The 20,376-nt window shown below is 42.2% G+C and overlaps 1 protein-coding gene and 1 long non-coding RNA gene across 2 annotated transcripts in view; one reads left to right on the plus strand and one right to left on the minus strand.

Moving 5' to 3' along the window:
- The window catches only part of DUSP10 (dual specificity phosphatase 10), a 36,959-nt gene extending 35,418 nt beyond the window's left edge, over positions 1 to 1,541 (minus strand). Inside the window, exon 1 of the mRNA XM_054023948.1 lies at positions 1,447 to 1,541. The gene's annotated coding sequence lies outside the window, so the exon portion shown is untranslated. The remainder of the gene's footprint in view (positions 1 to 1,446) is intronic.
- A 374-nt stretch (positions 1,542 to 1,915) lies between these two features.
- Positions 1,916 to 3,174, plus strand: LOC128834828 (uncharacterized). The gene is made up of 2 exons (XR_008444494.1): positions 1,916 to 2,132; positions 2,873 to 3,174. It is a non-coding gene; the product is annotated as an uncharacterized LOC128834828 (long non-coding RNA).
- Positions 3,175 to 20,376: the final 17,202 nt, after the last annotated feature.

The following is a 20,376-nucleotide window of genomic DNA, read 5'->3' on the forward strand; positions in this document are numbered from 1 at the left end:
CAACAGCATAACAAGAAACGGAAGATGCCAGGGATCATTATGTAATTGAAAGGCACAAGCCTGCATTCCATCTCCCCTTTTCAGATCCTAGTACAATTCTAATAAAAAAATATATCAGCCTGGAAACTCTAGCACCTCAAGCAATCAGAGGGAGAAGCACCCTCACCCCACAGAACAGTTTTAGAGACTCCAGGAATAAGGGTCCCACTGCAGCCCTGAGGTCATGATCTTTACAAGCTTTAGTGTCTCATCTATTAAGAGACACCACATAAAGTTATTTCACCCACACACACACCAAAAAATATCCACCAACTTTCAGAGCATCTGGTACCCCCCTCCTCGAAATACATTCCATCAACCCACTAACAAATTAAATAAAATCTAACAAAATAAAAGCAACTGAGCACTTCTAATATCAGTTTCCTCCCCTTCCAGCATTATACTGTCCATGTCTACAGTACCTATAACATCTCTTTTTTATATCAATGAGTTGTATTCTCTGACCTGCCTTAGGATAATAAGTCCCTTCACTTCCCTCTTTTCTCTAAAAAAATCTCTCTGCAGGTTGAATTTGAAAACATCTTTACAATGGAGAAAATATTTAACATCTACAGATGAAAGCACTAACAAGACAGAAAATGAAATCTCAGGGTAGAGACTGATCATCAACCTTTAAAAAAACGACCCCGGTAGATTGTCTAGCCTATCCCTCCTCTTCCTTCCCCCCCCCCTTTTTTTTTGTTTTGTTTTAAAGAGCCTGACAGTCAAACATAACGGAAAACTAAAAAGCAATCTCCTCCAGCTAGTAAAGAGGGGGAGAAACAGCAGCACAATTAAAAATAAAAGGCAGCTAATTTTATTTCAAAATATACATAAAAGTCAGTAAGATTACAAAAACAATTCATAGGATTTGATTCTAGGTATAGAGAATTGTTTTCCCAAGGATATATGCAGTTTTGGAAGATCTGCATCTCTGCAGCAGAGGGTCGTATATTTCCAGCAAAACCATGAAGTCAGAGAACAGAGCTAAGGCACCCTGTTTAGCACCACTAATCACCACCCTCTCTTCCCCCAGGACCATACAAAAATGAAGTGTGTGTCTGGGGTGGGGAGATAAAGCCAAGGGAGAAGATGCAAGGAGATGCCTCCGAGCACTCTAGTCTCTCAGTCACCCCCTCCCCACACACACTGCAGCAATCCCAAACAAGAAAAGCCTCTTCCCCCATCCCACCAACACTCACTAGAAAGAGCAGAGGTCAGTAATCAGAAGCAGTACAAGCCCAACACTGTTGGCCGAGCTTTCTACAACACCCCTCCAAAAGTAGCATTTCATACAGATGAAACTATGCCCTGCACTCATACTACGTATATTATAGGTGCTGCACCTATGTGTAACTACATAAACGCTGCCCACCCCTGTCATTATCATGAGAGTCTTCCACTTACTTCATAAATAAGTATTCCCCTTCAGCATCCGGCGCTCCTCTATGCCTACGGAGTTACACGTTAAACCCCCATTCACTCGGCTTCATTGATCTCCCGCTGCAACAGAGTTACTTTCTCTTTTGCTACACTGTAAATGTAAGGTTCGAAAGGGGCGGAGTCGGCGGGGACGGACGGCGCCCGCGCCCAATGGGGGCTCTCCCCTGCAAGTGGGCGGGCTCCCAGCGCCGGGGTGCCAATGGCTGGAGGTGGGGGAGTGGGAGGAGCCGGGGGCTGGGCTCCCAGCCGCTTGGGGATGGTTTATTCGACGTAGCTTTGGGTCCGCTGTGGTATAACACGGGAGGGGCCGGGGGTGATGTCATTGGCAGCCAATCAGAAGCTTGGAAGAGCCGGCCCGAGCCGGAGAGGAGCAGCTGCTCTGTATTTACATGTCAACTGACCCAGCGGGCATGTGCTTAACCAGTTCCTAGGCTGGGTTGTCAATGGGGCGCTCGCTCCCGCCTTCCCCTCTCCCCCTTCTGTCCCCTGTCCTGGCTCACTCCCCCGTCTCTGGAGTCCTTCTCCCCGCCCCCCTCCACACCGGCTCGCAGTCTGTGAATGAAACCCTCCCGCAGCAGCTTTCTTCAACCGACCCCCCCGCGCCGAGCCGCTCCGGCCTCAGACGTGCAGCCCCGGGCACCGCGAGAAGGGTTTGTTCATGTTAATCACCCCCACCCCTCCCCGGCAAGGGATTGACAACGCAGACGGCACTTGGCAAAAAGACTTGGGGAGGGCGGGAGCCCGAGCCAGCAGGAGCTCGAGCTGCTCCCCCGGGGCTCCCCGGGCGCAGGAGGGACGCTGTGAAAGGCAGGGGTGGAGCGGAGGCTGATAAGCCCCACGCAGCGGAGAACGAACTCCAGGGTGCGGCAGAGTCACCATCCACGTTCGCAGGGACTGGCTGCCTTCTGCCCTCCGCCGCTTCCCTGGCTGCAGCCCTGCCCGGGTCACCCAGGCGGGGAGGGAGCCCCCGGCCCCGGGAAGGGCGAAGGCATTATTTCCCCCAGCACGCGCCTCCTGGGATGCAAGAGGCATTTGCAAAACAACAACAAAATCCACACTCAGATTTTTTTTTAAGTCTCCCTCATTCTAATTGTCACAGCGCGAGTCAGCCCTGCCCTTGAAGGCTGGAAGCTGCCTTTTAAAGACAGCTGCTGGCTTCCGCTGCCAAACGGCTGCATGTTGGGGAGTGACAAGCCCAGCTCAGTCCCAGGCTAAAGCATCTAGTGCTGCCACCGTTCAGCACCCATGCAATTCTGAAGCCCTTCCCAGCGCGGAATCAGAGAGTTGGCGCAACAGCATATCTCTGTCAGTACACTTGGGGGGCTCACAGAGTAGTCTATCAACACACCAAACCATCTCTCCCTTTTCCCCCGCCCCTCCTCTCTTTCAGGGGCAGGGAGCACAGTGACCTTGGGTATTAACCAGGACACCGAGTGTCTTTACTATTATTGTGTTGTTAAAAGGATAATAAGGATTGAAGCGATCACGGAGTGCAGTCGTGCTGCCTGCTACTGTAGCAGCCTTCGAGCAGAGGTTCAGAACGGTAAACTAGCGAGCCTGGGAAGAGACTGTAACATAAGGAGAGAGGACTTCCCATTTAATACATCTTTGTAAAATGCTGTCAAATAGCATCTTATTTCAAACCTTGTCTTTGCCAATTACTTTTAAAAAGCTATGATTTCATGTACCTTGCTTTTGCCAGTTTTCCTCTCGTTGGTTATATAAGTCCCATTATTGATATGGAGTTTGATACAGACATGATGGGACTGTCACAGCTGTTGTGATTTTGAGTCAGTCTGATCCAAAACTATTTTACAAACATTACACATATATAAGGAATCACTTCACCTAGCACTGGAAAGCAACCACTGCTAAAGCAAAAGCATGGTAAATGTTTAACAGCGCTCAGCCACACTACACAATAGTTTTAGATGCTGTTTCTAATTGAAGATACAGGAGGGATTCAGGTAGCTAGAACGTAATTAGCAGGACTGGAATTTGACTAGGACAGGAGAGAGAATTCCCCATAGCGGAGAATTCTAGCATTGAGAGCATCAGCAATGTTTGCAACACACCCCATTGCCTCACACACAAAATATTTGCCACAGCATATAAACAGAACTAGGCAGCACTAGACACTTTGGTGCCCGAGGCCAATGTCAGCCAGCTGTGTGGGAATGCTTAAAGGAGCACCTGGACAGGAGCTACTCCTAAAAATTAGGTGCCTTAAAGACTGCCTATGTAAACTAAACAACTAATGTCAGCCCCACCAGCATCTCTCCAATTGCACTTGCTGTGAGTGAACTTATTTAGGAAACATTAAACCCCATAATTCAATCACCAGTGCAGCTCCACCCATGGAAGTTATAGTTTAGACAAGACTCAGGCACCTTTTATCATATGTCATCTTACTCTACACTAAGTAGTTTTAGGCAACAGAGTGGTGAAAATGCCTAAATTACTTTTGAAATACAGTCACCACTACTGCTTCCACCATTGGGGCTAATTGGTGGGGAATAAGTCTGAATTTTTCTGCTTTGAATATAGCCAACAAATAAAGTACATGCTTATAAACTATGCATGTTTCGTTTCTGTACCTAGAAACTGCACAACCATTCTATTTACAAGTGTTAGGAGTATATTTTCCCATCTGTATAAAATGTTCTGGGGATAATTTATATGGTCCAGATTATATTTAGACTCAGACTTTAAGGCCAGAAGACATGACTGGGATCATCTACTCATAAGAGTCAAGCACTTATGTATAGGGCTGTCAGGAAAACAAGAATTCCATTTCCAAAAATGAAGATTTCATCATTTGTTTCCAGCCCAATGCAGCACAAACCAGGACCTTTAGTTTTGGGGAAACCCCCCACAAAGAGAGATCCCACTCCAGAATAGTCAGTACCCTACTGGTTAGAACAAGGGTCAAGTCCCTGCTTTGAATCAGGAAGAGCAGTGACTTAAAACTGGCTACACTTGCGAGTTACAGCGCAATAAAGGAGCCCCGGGTGCACTAGCTCACTCCCCATCCACACTGGCAAGGCACGTAGAGCGCTCTGACTGCGGCTACAGCACTGCTGGTACTCCACCTCGGCGAGTGGAATAACATTTGCTGCGCCCCCGCTGGAGCACCGTGGTGCCAGTGTGAATGAGGTGTTGCATTATTGCGCTCTGACTGACCTCCAGAAACGTCCCATAATCCCCTTAAGTCAAGTGGCCACTCTTGTCATTGTTTTGAACTCACTGTAGGAATGCGGATATGCCCTTCAAAGCTCCGTTTCTGACAGCTGGTTGCTTATCTGCTCCGAGACAAAGGAACCATTACTGAGGAATGCTGCTTGCTTTGAGTGAGTGAAAGAGATGCGGGGCAGGGAGGGTAGGGGAAGGAGGAGACGGAGGTCTGCTGCTGTCTGAACTTACAAGACAGCATGCTGACACGTTCTCAGCCCCCCAAAAACCCACTCTCTCTCCCTCCACATACACACAACACACTCCCTGTCACACTCCACCCCACCCCCTGCATTTGAAAAGCACGTTGCAGTCACTTGCACACTGGGATAGCTACTACAATGCGCTGCTCTTTGTGGCATTGCAAGAGCTGCTAATGTGGCCACACCAGAGCGCTTCCAGCTGAGAGTGTAAACACTCGGCAGCGTTTTCCCTGCTGCAGTCTCCAAAAGCTGGTTTAACTCCCAGCGCTCTACAACTGCAAGTGTAGCCATGCCCTGGGTCTCTGACATCCCAGGTGAATGCCCTAATTACTGGACTATTGGCTATTCCAAGCTCTGTGTGTGTGCGTCTCTCTCTCTCTCATATATACTGGACTTGAGAAAGTTTAGTGAAAAATTATATGGTTCAGGGAAAAGTTTTGATTTCTACCAATCAGCATTTTCCAATGAAAAACTATTTAGTTAAGCTGCCACTCAGCTCTACTTATAATTTTACACATAGAAAATGAGACAATACAGTGGGTGAGGTCAATGCTGTTAACTGAGACAGATATCCACACTTCTATGCATTGCAATAGTGCAGGGAGTGGATGAGATACACTGCACATTGGAAAAGGTGCTATGGAACCATTTAATGCCCCACAAGTTGTCAGAGAATTGATTGTGCATCTCATGCAACAAATAGCACATTCATCAACCCAGGACTCCCAAACTTCATCCCAGGGCACTGTGTCAGTACTGACCAAGAGACAAGGGTCATCTGCACCAAAAAGAATCAACATTCAATTAAAAAATAATTCCTGGGGTACAGTGATGACTAACCTCTGGAATTTCCATTTTTAGATAAGTTTCCTAATAATCCTGTTCCCTCAAAAATAATCATGTGCTAGTGAGAGCAGCATCAAGTGAAAAACACAGTAGCTTCTGTGAATGGAAGCCATAGTTCAGCGTGCAGCACAAGTTCCCAATGGAGCACAAAGCCTAACATGGCAAGTCTGTTAAGTCTCTGCATGCTGTACTTCCTATTAACCATGAGGCCAGCTGCAACCTGCTCCATGTTATGCAAATTAAGATCCACCCCAGACTCCTAGTAGGTAACCAGTGCAATACTCAGATTGAAAAACTTTGGGTTCTTCTGGCCTAAAATAAAATACCCTAGGGAAAAGGAAAGCAAAGTAGGGATGGGGGGTAGGAGGGAAAAAAGAGACACAACGCTTCAGAGACAAATTACCAGGGGAAAGCAGATAAAAGGGAATCAGACTTTCTGGCAATATATTTAGACACAGAAAATTATATAAAATATTTAGTTCCTTTCCTTTTTCCAAGTGAACTGCAAGGCAAAAATGAAAATTGGCTTCTGAGCTGCAGGGGCCTACTAATCAACCTGTGGGCAGACATTCAGCAGCGATACAAGAATTTAAAATTCTTTTTCCCCATCCTGATCTTTGTGAAATCCTCTTAGTATTTGCTGGATCACTGACAATATCTCATAATGCATCAGTACGTCACATCAGAAATACCTCAGCTCTCATTGCAATCCAAGCAATCTGGGATGATGTCACTTAAGGTATCTTCACTGTTCAAAGAAGTATCTGTAAAATTTAATCTAGAAACTTGAATCTAACTCCCTTTGAGTTTCCTGGGTTTAGGGCAGGACAGGGGTTATGTGAATTTGAAATACCAAATTCAAATTAAAGCACCAGGGTTTTGGTTGAAACCAAAGCTAGAAAGAGCCTACTTTCCAGATCCATTTCCAAGATGGTGGAAACTTTATGAGACGGTAAAATCAAATGTCTGCATTTTAGAGCCAAAATCTCAATGGACAGGTTGCAAGACTTTGATAGCATTGAACACAAACACCTTGATTCTGCCAATAAACCCAAACCTGGTCTAAACCTAATCAAGATCCAGATCCACATCCAGGCACCACCTCCTCGGCCCATCTCTGCAGAAAATCTTCTCTCCTGAATGCCTGTCAAGTTAGTGGATTCTGTCACAGCTCTGGCCATGCTCCCCTGCTGGGCACTCACCAGGCTGCTGTGTTTGGATCCCAACACTGGACTTGAGTGCTTTTTGCTTGCAGAGTCTGAGCAGAGCCAAGGCATAGTCTGTGGTTTTGGGTCTCTAGGCAGACTCTTGGTGTACAATCCTCCATCTATCCCTCCCTTCTCAGAATAGGACCTTACAGGCCAGCTGCCTAGGCCCTGAGATTGTAGTGGCTCCCCCAGACTCCCCAATACCGTAAGTACACCATTCCCAGAGCTCCAACCTTGTGGACACTCTGGTATAGTTTGTCCCTTCAGGTGTTACCCCCAAAACAGATTTGGGGTATCCTCAGAATAGCTTACCTATTGCCCCTTTCTGGGCTTACCAAGGGTTCCCTCAAAACAGCCCACTTGTTCTCCTGTTATAATCAAGCTGTTCTCATTGGGCCTGGGTCTTCAGAATGGCTAAGGAATATCTTGGGCTTGCCAGGGGTTCCCTGTTTTAGAAACTCCCTAGAACAGCTTGAATTTGTTACCCCCAGAGGACATGGATACAGTCTTCCAATAAATGATTGACACAAGCAGTATTCTTTCCAAAACAAAGCACCCTTTTTGGTGCAAATAACAATCCCGGATACAATAATATCATCACAGGTCACTGACAGCTACTGGTAACAATCATTAAGTGTTACATATATAGATTCCCTGTACAATTAACATAATGCGCAGACACATCTTTATTAATCCACACACAAGCTAACACTAACACTATACTACAGTCACAACTGACAGGCTTATTCTGTCTCCTGATTTCTGCTGCTGCTGCTTCTTCAGGCTTTCTTCTACCACCTGCTTTGCTCTGGTCTGCTCCACAGCTCAACTTCACCATGGCTCCTCCCAGTCAGGTTACTATCTGCTTGCTCCTCCTTTGCTATCCGTCCATTCCCAATAGTCTCTCTCGTCCTCTAACTCTCTCTCTGCTGTCCATAGGCACACTGCCTTTTATACTGTTTTTCAATTCTATTTTTAGATATGACACCATCAGATCTTTACTGCACATGCTCGCATATGCTCAGTACCAACATTCCAAACATTACCTCATTCTTGAATGGATGCCAACATTCCACACATGCTCACTGCCGTTGTTTACCTCAGAGTTATGATTACCTCATCTATACTTTCCCCTACATTGGTAATTTAGCTGATTTTACCCCTACTTTGAAGTGCTATATGACCTACGGCTTCCATCTAGTGGTGGAGTGACTCTTGTTTATTCAAAATGGAGGCCAGGAATACAAAATGGAGTCTGGGGATTTCTCTGGTATCACAGGAACATGTGATTGTTGAAGCAAATAGATACCAATTTTGATTTGGGATTCTAACACCACTCTTCACTTTCACAACACAAGAGAGATACAGATCTAGGCAAAACAATGAGACGACTCTACACCATTGCCTACCTCAGTTTCTTCACTACACTTAAGTATTCATTGGGAGCAGGTCAAAGCATTCTAATGAGTGCAGGGTCCTTCCTCTCCAGCTTTCCTCCTGCACATGGCTTTTCCTCCAGAACATGGAGTCTCTCCATCTTACTCCTGCAGTTAGTGTGCTTCAGGTTCTGGCTGGTCTGGCAGTCAGAAAGGTTCCCCCTCAGTCCAGAAACCTGTTCTCCTTCTGGGAAATTCCATTCCTTCTCCTCTGGAGATCTGGCTTTCCTACCTTTAGTCACCCCATTGTTCTGTTCAGGCATGGCCTTTTAATTTGTTGATAGCCCTTAACGCCTGTCACAAGGAGTATGCAATAAGAATACAGTAAAAATAATCATAAGGGCTTAAACACAGAGAATTCATAATATCAACCAGAATTAATCAATTGCATATAGGCAGATTCCCCAAACAGTCATAGAGCCATTCAACACAAACCTGTGCTCAGCTCAACTCAATCTCAGGTTTTTGTTTGCAGCTCTGCAGCAGCAACTCCAGACCACTGAGGGTGGGGTAGGGGAAGCCAGTGGATATATCATAGATACAAGAACTTGGCTTCCCAAAGTCTCTTCCCCTTGAACTGTCAACTTTCCACTGAGAGCAATTGCTTCTATGTTCTGGCGAACATTTTGATTAAGTGAGCCAGGAAACAGAACAGCTTCATTCTTAAATCAGAAAACACAACAATCCTATTTGGAGGTAGAATACTTACTAATGGCTTATGAGTTATAGGTTATTTGCAATACTGAATACAAATAAAAAGATTTTTACAGATGTGAAATTATTGATTATTAATGCCTTTTCCAAACAAGAGGCTAGAATGGAGTGGAGAGGGAGTGGTGGTGTTCTCCCAAATTTTGGGCACAAACATGGCTTGATCCCCATGAAAATGCCAAAGTGAGACTCCACTCAGATTTTCCTAAAATGATCTTCCTTCTTTTTTCTTGCTTGTTCTGATCAGCAGTGTAGAGTTAATGTTGATGTTGCTGAGGCAAAGATAGTCAGTTTACACTTCCCTGAAAGCTATTACTTCAGGTTGTCTGCGGACTCTGGAAGACGGCACTGCATTGCTTTATGCCTTCACATTTAAAATGTCGTCCTCTCAACCATAAGGGTTCTAACATATATATAATTGTGGGCATCCTCCTGAAAAATGATTGATTCACTGAACTGCTTTGCTGTGAGGTGGTCAAATCTGACATGTATCCAAAACAAACACTAATTAAAAAATAAATGTTTTGGATACTGATTTAATAGGATACCGATTTGTCTTATACTTTCTTACCAGACTATTCTACATTAACTTAAACTGAGCAAAATGATTCATTGTGAATTAATTTTTGATGAACTTACCTTGTGGAAAAGTTCTATAGAATTAAATAGAAAATAAGTTTTCTATAGATTATTTTGAACCATCCAATAATATTTAATTCAGGAATGTATCTCTGCTGAGTATTCTTGCCAGACAAAGAGGGTATAAATGTACAATACTGTTTTATAACACGTATGGCTTTCTATTGAATGTAGCTTTGTATTTTTTTCCTTATTCCAGTGTAATTGTTATTGCTTTCTGTCCTTGTACAATAGAAAACCGAAAGAATATCCCTTGTATTCAGTCAAATTATGTAGCCTTAAGAGGACTTACTACAGAACCTTATTGACTTCATCTTTATTACATTTCATTGGATTCTTCCATAAGGCTAGCCCTTTCTTCCTGCTCACAGAATATGCATGACCCAATTGGGATTTCCTCACATGTATTTAATGAATATCTTTTTTGAATTTTTTACTGTCTGGTTCCACTTGTATTCAAAATTCAACCTGTGTTGCTTAATTGTGATATGATAAATAGGCCATAGTATTGTGTCATGACTGGTTGAGTGTGCTACTGGGATATAAGCACTGCTGGCATAAGTACCTGCATGTGTTTATTTAAATTTCTGTTTCCACAGGTAGTTGTGAGCATGATTTTGAAGTCCATTTTTGGCAAAAAATGTTTACTATTAAAATGTGGTTGTTCAGATGTTTGCTGGAAAGCAAAAACAGAAGGGTGGAGAATGAGGCCCAAATGATTTTTTTTTTTTTTAAAGTGAAACATTCACAAAATTTTTGCATTTCACACGTTAACTGAACAAAATATTTAATCCCTTAAAGTTAACATGTAATTAAACAGTTAAACACTGATACATGTTTTTAGTAATAATCAATTTACACAGTAATAACCATGTCAAACTCACCAGTAGATACCATTTTAAAGTGGCCCCTAGAAAAATCCCTGGTTGTTGAAGGGTTTGTTCTGTGTGTCTCATTCTAATCGTCTGTTGAACGATAGGTGACTTTGTCCCTTGTTTGGAATGAAACACAGAAATTTTATCTAAAATACTGCCCTGGCTGTTTATATTTTAGTACCAGTCTGCCAATGGCTATGTGCAGTACCTGACCTGTGTGTAAATAAAGATTAAAGTCTACAGAGCTGGCAGTCCTTAGCTTTCAAAACTACTGCTAAGGAACGTGTAAAGGAAGATTAGCAGCCTGATTGGGCCTGGTCTGGCAAACAGTACGAAAAGTACTTTCCACCATGATAAAAACAGTAGTAAGCGCTCTCCTCAGTAATGTTTGCAAGGTCAGGTCCTTAGGTTTCAACGTCTGAAACTTGGGCTCAGATACGTTTGCCTCAATGATCGTTGTTTATATTACAATAGAACTTGAAGGCCACAGCCAAGATTAGGCCTCCATTGTGCTAGGTGATGTATAGACATAGTAAGGCACAGCTCCTGCCTGAGAGAGCTCACAATCTAAATAGACCAGATGGAGAAAGGAAGCATTGTCTCCTTTTTACAGATGGTCAACTGAGGCAGGAGAGCTTGGCTTTGACTGAGACCAATACACAGGAAGTTGTAGCAGAGCCGAGCATTCAATTCCAAACTCCTGTGCCTTAACCACAAGATCTTCCTTCCTCTTAAGGAGTCTTCTGCCTTTCTTTGCATCCGAAGAAGTGGGTTGTAGCCCACGAAAGCTTATGCTCTAATAAATTTGTTAGTCTCTAAGGTGCCACAAGTACTCCTGTTCTTTCTGCCTTTCTGAGACCATTAACATTTATATGGTTTATAAGGTACACCTACACCTGGAAATGAAGGGGTTCCTGTGTAGGGCTCTGCATGGTGCAGATAATGCCTTTATGTAGCACCTTTCTTTCAAGGGGCTCAAAGCACTTTACAAAGCAAGTAATTATCCCAGTTGTACAGACCAGGAAAGCAAGGCACAGAAGTTGATTGACAAGTCCATGGCAGAGCAGGTAATAGGAGAGTGGGAAGTCAGAAGACAGATTCCAATCATCAGTCCAAAATTATGTTTAAATTTTGCAGTGAGCTTCCTGTACCAGATCAGGAAGTCGGTGGATTAAATAATAGGCACCTCTGTGTGTGTGTGAAAGTCACCCCCTGCAGAAAGCTAAGCACCTTTTAAATTTGCCTGGAGTTGAGGGGACAATGTTTTTGAACTCCATCTGCTAATGATGGAGCTCTCATAGGCTCAAAAGCCAGCTATAGTCCCACCGATCTCATGAAGGAAATGGTGTTCAGTGAGGTCAAATGAAAAAAATTAATCTGAGAAACCTCTTGATCTACACATTACAGTTAGAATTTTGCACAAGTAAAATACCATTCTTAAAAAAAAAAAAAAAAAAAAAAGCCTCGTCCTCAAGACACCTTGCTCGGTTATCCCCAAAGTTCCTCCTTATATTCTCCCCTAGCAGGAGAGCAAATGTGACAAGTTGACCCAGAAGTTGGAGTTTAAAATAGTATCTAAAACTGAGTTTACAATGAAAGGCTACTCCCAGCCCATATGTGACGCATGACCAGAAAGGGTTAAGCAGCTTGTCGGCTAGCTGACCCAGAGTCAACTTTTAGAGACATGTTAGATAGGCTAGAACTTTGAAACGCAAACCTATATTGTTAGAAATTAAAAGTGATACTAATTGTATGGATTACTTATATCTTGTTTAATGTTTAGCCATGTTCCTGTCTGTCACTATAGCTATTGATTCAAAGGTCAAAAGGACATCTTAACATTTAAATGAACTGTAAACATAGGATATCACTGTATTCATCTCTCTTTGAAATGCATAGCAAATCATGTGAATGGTGGAAAACCAGGCAATTGCCTTATGTTAATCTGTGTGGACAATTACTGGTGATGCTTAGGAAATGGGTCCACTTCAAAGTCCCCATGAGTGTCTATTGTTTGCCGAAGGAATCCAAGCTATCACAAGAAGGCCTGAAACTATAAAACCTTTGGGTCCCAATCCTTTTTTATCTCAGATCTGCTTGAGGCTTCATGCAGGGGAAGCCTAAGCCATAAGGACTGAGATCCCCATCCTGACTGAACCACCCTGAATATAAACACTGGATTATAACCTATGAATTATTTCTGAAAGAATTCTTGGCAACTACAAAGCTCACAATCTCTTCTATGAATCTGAATCTCAAGAATTGTACTCATGTCTGTATGTATACTGATCATTTAACCAATGCTCTCTATCTTTCCTTTTTTAATAAATTTTAGTTTATTTAATAAGAATTGGCTGTAAGCGTGTATTTGGGCAAGATCTGGAATATTCATTAACCTGGGAGGTAATATGTCCGATCCTTTGGGATTGGTAGAACTTTTTTATAAGATGAATAAGATTTTCAGTAATCCTCATCATATTTGACTTGAGTGTCTGTGTGGAGGCCTAAGGCTGGGTTACTTCAAGGGAACTGTGTTGTTGGCTTTTGGGTAACCAGTGAGGTATTATAGAAGCTGTATTGTGCTGGCTTGGTAAATCTAAGTATTGGAATATCCACCAGCTTTGGGGATTGCCTGCCCCATTCTTTGCAGTTCACCCTAATTGAGTGACCTCAGTTGGCTCCCCTGGGACCCAGTCACACCATACAATGGAGAGGGTTCTGTCTGCCTTTTAGAAACCTATTTCCAACCAAAGAATAGTAACAAAAGGATGGTCTTAGCTCTCTGCAACTGACCCAATTCACCTCAATGTGATGTTAACTTCAAAACCTTGAACTGGGGAACTTTTCAGTGGTATGGAAGATACTTCATATCCATTCTGTCCTATTGTATTATGCTCCCTTTTCATGTCAGAATAAACTCTCTAAATACTATGGTGAATGGTACAATTTAAATATCATAGGTGCACATATAAAGGATTTGTCTACATGCCCACTTGCACCAGTTTATCTATAAGTTAACTACAGTTTTAAACCTATTTTGTTAACCTGAGGCAACTGTGTGCTGACACTTCCCACTTTAAATCCCTGTATAGACACTCCTGTATTGGTTTAATACTGGCTTATAGCAGTGGAGCTTGCCGCAGTATAAGCCAATTGAAAAAAAAAAAAAAGATCCACAAGAATGTCCATGTAGGGGTTTGCGCCAGTTTAACTAAGCTCGTTTTTAAAGTTACTTAAGTTAAATTAGAGAAACTTCTGTTTTTAAACAAGGACAAACTTTCTTGTCCAATAACCACAGCAGCAAGGAGGTAGTTTTTTTTTTTCTTTCAGCCGCTTGAAACTTATTCTTTTAAGCAATTGATGTGGAGGATGGGCACATGTCTATTTTTACCCACTTCTGCAAACTTGTCTGTAGAGACTGGAGGGAGAAAAGGGGGTTCAGTCAGAAGGCCTTAAATTTACCTCCGGAGACTCAGCAGATACTAGGTTTCATTATGACTGGCAATAGCCAGCACAAAGGGGCCACAGAGCAAAAAGGTTTTGGACCCAAGGTCCTCACTTCAGAGAGCGTTACAATCTAAGTTATAAATGTAACAAGAAACAACAAACAGATGATGAGTGCCAGGAGAGAAGGGGATACAATGGAAAGCCAGAAGAAAGAGGAAACTGCTCTTCAAAGAGCTTATAACTCAAGTTCTAGTTATTTATATTATCTCCATTCTATTTTATTAGTGAGGGGGTGAGTGGTCTCTCTCACACATTTAGTGTAGCTTGAATGGAAACAGATTGTGCTGTAATGGAGAACAGAAACAGAACACAAGTAGAAAGGAACAAGTCCAGTTAAAGTTATCTTTATGTCTCCACTCAACACTTTGGTTTCATAAAGACTATATTTTCCCAGGCTTCACAGCTGAATCACTATATCAACTCTAAGAAAATAAATGAATGTATAATTACAGCTACCACTAATAAACATGAACTGAAAAAGCAATGCATAGTAACTGATAGGTGTATGGGCCAAATTACACTCTCAGTTACACCCAATGCAACCCTATTGATTTCCATTTCAACAAAATCTGGCCATGTGTGTGTTGGTACAAAATCTCCTTCCCAGAGGCAGATATCTGATTGTCCTGACCTCGCAGTTGGCGTTCTGTGAACTACAAATAAATGTGTGTGAGAGGTGAGGGTCCAGAAAACCCCCAGAAACTTCCAGAAAACAACTACCCCACCCAAGGCTTGGTCGGGAAAAAGTGGAAATTTTGGGAAAAATTGAAAAGAATAAACAGTAAAATAATTTTTGAGTAACGATGTTATTATTGCTGCACTTCAGTCCTACAAAATGCTTACTAAGTATTTCTAATGAAGTTATTTTATATTAAAAACTTATGCAGTAACTCCTCACTTAAAGTCGTCCCAGTTAACATTGTTTCATTGTTACATTGCTGATCAATTAGGGAACACGTTCGTTTAAAGTTGTGCAATGATCCCTTCTAATGTCGTTTGGCAACCGCCTGCTTTATCTACTGCTTGCAGGAAGAGCAGCCTGTTGCAGCTAGCTGGTGGGGTCTTGGAACCAAGGTGGACCAGCAGCCCCCTATCAGCTCCCCGCTCCCCTAAGTTCCCTGTGCTGCAGCCACCCAGCGGCCTAGCAATTGCAGATGTCCCTCCCCCCACTGCCATGTGCTGCTCCTGTCCTCTGCCTTGGAGCTGCTCCCCAAAACTCCTGCTTGCTGTGCGTGGGGGAGGGAAGGAAGAGGGGGGCTAATGTCAGGGTGTCCCCCTCCCCCCTGCTCCTGCACCCCGCTTACCCCCTCTTCCATAGAGCAGGGGGGACACACCAGGACTCAGGACGGAGGGAGCTTGCAGCAGCTAGTCTCAGCAAGCTGATCTAATTAACAAAGCCGTGTACTTAAAGGGGAAATGTGCATATCTCCCTCCATTCCTGCTTCCTTGTAGAGTGTGAGAGTTAACCCTTGGGGGCTCAGCCAATTGCTAGTTTATCATTTAGCAGTAAGGGAAAATCCCACCCTCTGACTCCTCCACTTCAACCAAGCTTCACAATCATCATCACTGTGTACTAGTATTAAATTGTTTGTTTAAAACTTATACGGTGTGTGTGTGTGTGTGTGTATATATATATATATATATAAAATATAGTCTTTTGTCTGGTGAAAAAAATTTCCCTGGAACCTAACCCCCTCATTTACATTAATTCTTATGGGGAAATTGGTTTTGCTTAACATTGTTTTGCTTAAAGTTGCATTTTTCAAGAACATAACTACACCGTTAAATGAGGAGTTACTATAGTATGAGGCAATTACAATTTCAATGTACTGTAGGTCTATGTACCATATATCTATCTAATCCCCTGGGACATATTATTTCAGCCCCCACTGTCACCTTTACTAGAGAACAGAAGCAAGTACAGGGGCCCTTCCTTGTGAATTGCTGCTTGCCTGCCTCGGTTACATCTATCCTGGAAGTGGAGTTTGGTGTGGAGACAATGTGATCATGAGGGAGAAGTAGCTGCTACTCTGAAGTTGCTCTCCTCCTGACTGGTCCTGGTGAGCAGGCAACTCATCCCAAAGACATCTTTCCTTAGTGACATGGGAGACTGACACCCTCTGTCCTGCAGGGGAACAAACAGCCTGCTGCTGGCTTGTGTGGAGCCATTGGGGCAGATAGCAAGAGGCCTATGCCTGCAGGGCCTTGCAGAAGAATCTTGAGGGGCTGGAATTGATCCTGCCTGAGTCCTGACCCCCAAAATCCACAGGAGGAATCAACCACACCCAGCATGGAGGAGCTCTTATTATTTTTTTCGTCTCCGTCAGCAAAAATGGTGCAACCATCTTCTAACATATGGCAGCGTTTCCTCACCGAAAGTCATTCAGACAAAAAAGGAACCACATTTTGTAAATACTGACAAATGAAATACGCATTTCCAAATACTACCAGGATGACCAAACACATCCTTGTCCTGCAGATATTAAAAAAATCCTTCATGAGTGGAAATGAAGGTCAAGAAAAAGAGCATGAGATAGATGACACTGACAATGATTGCACTTGCAACAATCATTTTTGATCCAGAAGACCTTCTACTTCTGTGATGTTACCTTCTGAAAGTGTTGAATACTCAAGTTGAGTACCTCAACCACCAGGAAAACAACAGGTCTCTCAACCAACTGTATCCAACAGATTCCCAACAATGACTTCATTTGTAGACAAGTTGACTTTGAACATCAACAAAAAATTGACCAGACTCTCACAAAAGCGACATACACTTCTGGTACTCCATTATCAGTCACAGAAAACAATTATTGGCAGGCAGCATATGAACTATTAAGACCATCGTACCAGTTACACAGCAGCCTTTCTTTGAACAAGCCTCTTTTACAGTCACAATATGAATATGTAATGCAAGCTGTGTAATAAAAGAAAAATCAATGAAGTACTTTTTCTGGCAGTACTTACAGATGGGTGGACAAATGTATGTGGGGAAGGAATCGAACTTTGTGATAACATCTCAACCAGTGTTTACAAGAGCATTGAAATACAAGAGAGCAGATATCCTGCAGAGTATATTAGTGGTAAAATATATGAAGTACTAGAGAACACTGGAAGTGGGAAAGTACTTGCTCTGCTATCAATGCCAGTAATATGAAAGCAGCATGGGACAGCGTAATGGACGAATATCCACATATTATTGCAAAAGGATGGGCTTCTCATGGCCTAAATCTGCTTCCTAATGATTTAATGAAGTTGGGCAAACTGAAAAAGATCTATAAAGGAGTAAAACGTTCTAAAAGATGTGAAAACTACTCATATTGTAGCTGCTGTCTTTAAGAAGCATCAGAAAGAAAAGCATGGGGAAAATAAAATGATAACACTGAAACTTACTGGCAAAACAAGATGGGGAAGTATGAGGTCATCATTTTAAAGTTTATTAAAAAACAAAGCAGCTCTTCAGGAAACAGTGTTAACTGAAGATCTTATTGGATACTGTAGAAAGTATACAACACTCTATACTTGAAGAGGATATTTTCTGGGTTCACCTGCAGAACTCCATGAAGATTCTATACCCGATTGCTTCTGCGATCAGTGTATCTGAATCAGACAAAGGACTTTTGTCAGACATTCCTCAACTTATGGCCAAGACAAACTTAACTGTTTTTGAGAATCTAAGTGCATCTCCACCCACAAGTCAGAAAGAAGTAAAAGCAAAGGACTTTATTCACAGATGGGAAGAATTTTGCTGCAGACAAATAGATGGTGCTGTAAACTTCTTTGATCTAAGGTTTAAAAGTAGAAATGTTAGTGATGACACCATTGGGACAGCATTTGACTGGATTACTTAAAAAGCAATCGCTTAGGATTAGCTCTTGGAAAAGTACTTTCAAATGTTGCAGAGCACTGAACCTCTTCAGGTATTTGGTCCAGGAGTGCAATCTGGCAATCTGCCAAGCATATTGCTCCTACAACATGTGGCAAGGCCTTTGTACAACTCTGACTCCTCTTCCTTCTTGTCTGCTTCAGATTGCTCCATTTTCTGCAGCATGTGAAAGGAACTGGTCAATGTTTGGAAAGACATACACAAAATCAACAAACAGGCTAATATGTGAAACATGTTTCAATTCATGCAACTCTTCAGTGTAATGAAGTACATGAAGATCATAATGAAAGTTCAGAATCAGACATTGTGGATCTTTCAGACAGAAATTCTGATAAGAGAAATCACAAGGAAAAGCTTGAGCCAGCATTTCCAAATTATACTAAACTGTTTGTTACGCTATACTTGTTTCTAGGATGGCTAGTTTTGATTACCACACTTACTCTATATATGATAATAATGCACTATTAAAGAGTCTAATGTTTACTATAAAGTATGGATATATACCATTGTTGGTCCTTAATACTGTACTGTGTTAATTACAGTGTAATAAATATATAGAGATGTTCATTTTCTGACATTTTCTCTAAAAAACCATGAAGTTCTTCTGTATCGGCATTATAACATCAGGTCTCAATTTACATACTATTTTTGAGCCCAACAGATATAACCTTCCTTTTTGTTTACAAGTCAATAATATGATACTTTCTATTTTCAACATTTTAATCTCCCCCCCCCTCAATTTTAGAAATACGTCAACAGGTAGAAAAATACACTTAAGTGCAGATCCATCTCTAATACTAGGTGTATTTGTCATTATTCAAAAGTAAATAATTTATACTTATTTCATAAATATATCTTACAAAGTTTTCTATGTGCTAACTACATTATACAGAATACATTTCTCAATCTTAAATAAGTAAATAAAGTTTAGTTTTGATAAGCAAGTAACTACCGCAAATACACCAATTCAATTTTTCCCAAAATTTCCATTCCCTCCACAAAAAAATCTGGAAGAAAACTTGTTTTTTCCCATGCCTTCACAATTTCTGGAAATTTAACATCTCTAGTGTGTAGTGGGTCAGCTTTTGCTACTCTTGCATCAGTCATAGTGTGCATTCTGAGACCCTCGAATAAAAAAAATGCTATAGAACTGCAAAGCATTTGTAAGCCTAACAAGCAAGATTGTGTCCTGCTCCTATATTTCTGGGCATGCAAATAAGACCCCACTTCTTCCCTCTACATAACCACATCGGGCCTGCTCCAATCAGAGTTTGGGTGATAAGTGGGGTGGGGAGGAGAAAGAGGGCTACAGAACCTTTGGTCCACTCTTCCCACCATCTCTTTCCCACATAGGCAAAAGGTGATAGGAGGGATGGAGCAGAAAGGCAGAGCTACTGGACAATTCCCTTATTCACAGGCTAGGTAAAAGGTTGGAAACTGCAGCCAAGAAGAAAGGTATTGCTTACTTTCTTCCCCCTTCCTCCACCCCATGAGCAAAAGGGAAACAGGGCAGGAGTGTGACTCTTAGGGCTTGCCTACATTTGGAAGTTACCAAAGTAGCTATTCTGGAATAATATATTTCCGTACAAGCCGTGTGAATACTTATTCTGGAATAAGAGAGTTTTTATTAAGCTAGATCAGAAAAAGGCACTCTTACTCCAGAAGATGGGACAGTCCATTTGGGGCTTACACTGAAATAACTAGTCCAGAATAACTAATTCAGTAATCTTCCAAGTGTAGAAAACCCCCTACTTGCAGTACCTTGCTGTTATTTCTCTTGGAGTGGTGCATCTATACACTCTCCTCTACTCAGGACTGAGCTTAAAGGCTCAGTTCAGTCCTAATTAAGCCTCTCAAAACTCCCTCTGCACTTCTCTATTCAACAGACCAATACAGGCAAGAAGATGGTGAAAACATATGCAGTATAGGGCAAAGAACATCTGTTACCTGTCAGCAATACTGAGATCTTGCATTTGCAGGTGTTTCAGAGAGACCTGACCGGAGTATCATAAAAACCACTCTATGTTTCTCCTAACGATTACCCTAACAAATTTGTGTTTATGGCATATTCTTTACATTATAAGTCACTGTTAGCATTCAGTTCTCATTTCCACCCCACCCCTGTGTCCTTCTGTACAGATATGTCAGCAACTCTCCATCAATTAAGCTAGAGGAAACATCATGTGAACCTAGAGCTTTAATAGTCCAAAGGATATAAGATCTTGTGAAGCTGGGAAAACTTTAATTCAGCTGGATTAGCCTGAAACACTCTTTTCTTTCATCCAGAGCAAGAAAGCAGCCTGAAGGAAATAGGCCTGAATCTCTTCTCATTTACACCTGTTTAACACCGGT

The sequence above is a fragment of the Malaclemys terrapin genome, chromosome 3 (assembly GCF_027887155.1).
Source record: "Malaclemys terrapin pileata isolate rMalTer1 chromosome 3, rMalTer1.hap1, whole genome shotgun sequence".
NCBI classification, from domain to species: domain Eukaryota; kingdom Metazoa; phylum Chordata; order Testudines; family Emydidae; genus Malaclemys; species Malaclemys terrapin.